This window comes from Silene latifolia, chromosome 11, assembly GCF_048544455.1.
Source record: "Silene latifolia isolate original U9 population chromosome 11, ASM4854445v1, whole genome shotgun sequence".
Lineage (NCBI taxonomy): Eukaryota > Viridiplantae > Streptophyta > Magnoliopsida > Caryophyllales > Caryophyllaceae > Silene > Silene latifolia.
In genome coordinates this window covers 145772042-145775942 of record NC_133536.1, presented here as the reverse complement: position 1 = coordinate 145775942, position 3901 = coordinate 145772042, and the positions used below count along the sequence as shown (strand labels likewise).

The following is a 3901-nucleotide window of genomic DNA, read 5'->3' as shown; positions in this document are numbered from 1 at the left end:
TTTCCCCTAATTCCCCATTAATCCTAGCTAAAGGAATACTCACTCATGATTAAGTTTAACATGCTAATAAGGTTGTCAATCATACTAACACAGCAAAACATGATGAACAAATAATGTGATTAACAATAATTAAGCAAAGGTAAAAAGGGATTATACCTACTTGAGATGATCAAGTAATAAAGTAAAGAATCATTATATATATAAAAGAAGAATGTAAAACTGCTGACGTGGCGCAACAAGGTTTCAGAATTTGCATTTTTCAGCCTTCTCATTCACTTTGGGCCTCTGAGTTTATTTTAAGCCAATCATAAGCATGTATGCATTACACCAATAATATTCAACCGTGTAATCCAATAAGAGAAAAGGTCAAGAATGTCATTTTCTAAGTAAACCTAAACCTAATAATTACAAAACCGTTAATTACTTTGTTAATATTAATCTTTGCGATTAATTACGGAGTACATAAACCTCGATAACTGTTAAAATTTGTATACTTCAATCACCTCAACCAACCACCCAATCAAAGTTCCATTTACCTCAAGCAACAACCAATCGACGTTCTTCCAAAAACCCTTTCCTTTCTCAATGTTGTTGAGAACTTCAATAGCCAAAAAGCTGTTTTTCTTCTCATCTTTTGTCTCATAAAATCTGTAAAAACCGTATCAATATCATTCACTTTCTCATTCCGAAATTATCAACCTCTAAACATTAAACTTTCTCCTCTAAAAATTCAAGAAGTCGATTTTCAATTTCTCCCATGGTCATTGCACCATTGCGGATGAATGTGAGGGTGGTACACAAATGGACAAGACACGAATTCAAAGATAAGAGAAGAATGAAGCAATTGAACTTCTATTCGTTGACACAGAGGTATGTCTATTAATTTTATGTCTATATTTGTTTAGTATATTCTGATATTGATAGAAGTTTTTTTATTTTCACGTGAGTTTTTCATGTTTCTGAAGTTTTAAGAAAGGAAAAAAAAAAAAAAAACACCTCCTTCCACCCATGGCGAGTATCAAGTTCGAACAACAACCAAACAAGAAGAGTAAAAGAAAAAGGTTAGTCCATCTTTTTTATACTAAGTTGAGGTTTACTAAAAATATACAATGAAAGTTTTACAACATTCATTCATTTTGATTCTCCTATTTCCTCCTTCTTTGTAGACAACAATGAAAATTCAGGAGCAATTACAAACAATGGGTATTGTCAGATATAAATCTTCGTACTCCCACTCCACAAAACGTGGTTATGTGATCTTTAAACTCTCCTAAATCAGGTTTGTTATTTCATCTTTTTCTTATTACAATAAGATTTTAATTTTTTGCTCATGACAATATAGTGTACACAAGGCAGTCAAGCCCTGGATTTAAATGTGCATATAACCATGAGAATAGGGATCAAGGAGAAAGAAGGAAATGTATAACTATGTAATTGATAGAAGCTAAAGGCCTTATACATTTTTTTGAGAGTACAATCAAAATATGATTTGAGGAATTAATTCCAGGGGAGAAAAAAATTAAACGTTCAAGAAGAAAGAAGGAAATAATGAGATTTTGATGTAGCTCTGCCTAATGTATACAGTTTTTATTCGTTTTTTTTAAAATAAACATTCAATTTTTTGGTCTAAGTATTTTATAGGTGATTATATTATTATGTGATTACTTAATGTTTGTATTTGATAAGTACGTTTGTGGTTTATCAACAATTGATACTAATTGTATGTTGTTGAAGATCTTTTGGGTGTTTTCTGAGGTGAGTTTTTGATAGAGTTTGGATTTTTGATTAGTTAGGAACTACAAAGTGTTAAATCCCAGATTTTTGTGTTCTGATTTTGGATTAGGTTGATTAATTCTTTGTTAGTTTGATTCTCTCATAAAGCTATCTTCTTTCAGTATAGATATTTGTAAGATTTATGTCTTATAGTCTTACCTAGATACTATATGTAAGGCAGAAATATACTGTGAAACGGGTTCTTTGATAAACTGTCTTATATGAGACTAATTGATAGTCTTATGCAGATACTTATGTAAGGCAGAAATATACTGTGAAACAGGTTCTTTGATAAACCGCCTTACATGAGACTAATTGATAGTCTTATTTCTTGCAGTGCTCTCTGCGGTCAATTGCGTGTATATTATGCATCTGTGTTTCAGGGGTTTAAGTAACATAGAAGTCGAATTTAGTGAACATTTTACATGGCATTGTATCTCCAATGAAGTAGTGTCAGTGTTTGTGGCAACATATCATAGATTATATTGATGTCGGCTTGCTGCCCCTGAGAACAGTTAGTTGTATGTACCTGTGCAGTTGCTTGCCTTACCTCTTGTGGTGTAAGAAAGTGTCAGATTTTGGTTTATTTCAGAGTGCCTTCCGTAAAAAGTTAAGACTTAATGTTTTTCGTACTACAATTAATTTGCTCTATTAAATTTTAAGTTTCTAATTACACATTCACCTTATTACTTCAGCAAAAAATCGCAATCTACTTTATTTAGTTAACTTAATTTTGGAGTTACATGGCTTGCAGTTTCAAACTCACAATATCACTTGCTAAACAATAAAAAAAACCGTGAAAATTCTATGTATATGTATATGCGATATGTCACTACTCCAAATTTGACAATTTTACGATACATAAAAGACATCGAACTGTAATTAATTAATAATTAATAATATAAAAGACTAAATTTACGACGGGAACAATTCCAACTGAAGAATTAATATTGTCCAGCGTTTGTAGCATTAGACTGAAATTAGGATCCCAAATTCCTGAATTTAATCTCGATTACATCTATCCAACACAATTTTTAAACTAAAAATAAAGAAATCTGGGTTCAATTGTTTTATTTTTTACCTAACTGACATCCTATTTATCAACATTTTAAAGCGACTAGAAACGTTAAACAAAATTAATTCAAAACTTATGAAAAATGAGATCAATTATTTCAATCGAACCTGTGTGTTCTCCGATTCGCCATTCACCAGACCCCCAATTACTGACTCGGTTCTCCTTCCTTTGTTTCGTCGTTCTAATTGCCTGAAATCAAAACATGTACTTTAAACATTGTCTAAAATAGCTTAAGAAATTCAAATGTAATAAGAATCAACATAAAAGTTCAAAAATCTCATGTAATCACTAACCCTTTCATTGCATGTCCCAAAATTTCATTTTTTCTAATCTATATCTTCAACCTCCTTCTCGATCTACCACTATTTCTGTTCGGATCATCTTTTGTTCCCATTTTCAACATCAAAATGGCATGTATTTCAATCGAAATCGACACCGAGTCAGTGAATGCTACATATTACATCAATAATCGAAAGATGATGGTGATCAAACTGTAGAGATGAGCTTTGGTTCGGAAAATTAAAGGTTGATGTTGAAGATGAGTTTTTTTTTTTTTTTTTTTTGTTTAGAAAAGAAATGAGTGGTTGGTGAGGAATGAGAGTGTGTGACTCTGAGTGGACCATTCAAAAACAACCTTTTTTTTTTAGAGGTTCTTATAACCATTAATTGATTAAAGTCGGGTTCTAATAATTTTTATTTCTTTCGGAATACTGTATTTGTCTTACTTAATTTTAATTAAATAATTTTTAGATCATAAGTTTTTTAAAGCCAATTTTTCTATTTTGTTGACTAATACCTATTTTATTGGAAAAGTAACAACTTCGTTATGTATTTTTGAATTATATTTTACGCTTTTTCCAGTTACATGTCAAACGTTTAATGTTCAATGATTTTTATAAATAATTCACGGTTTACTTTGTCATATTATAGTTCTATTTACATCCGAACGACAACACTTTTAGAAAACTAAGTTTTCTAATAACGTATAATATTGTGACTACCAATTTCTTTACCTTTTTCTTATAACTTATTTTCAACACTTTTGTAATTATC

At 30.6% G+C, this 3901-nt stretch overlaps 1 long non-coding RNA gene across 1 annotated transcript; it reads right to left on the bottom strand.

Annotated features, from left to right (window-relative positions):
• Window positions 1-450: 450 nt before the first annotated feature.
• On the bottom strand, window positions 451-3402 carry LOC141615117 (uncharacterized). The gene is made up of 3 exons (XR_012529634.1): window positions 3142-3402; window positions 2956-3037; window positions 451-648 (listed from the first exon to the last, which is right to left on the bottom strand). It is a non-coding gene; the product is annotated as an uncharacterized LOC141615117 (long non-coding RNA).
• Window positions 3403-3901: the final 499 nt, after the last annotated feature.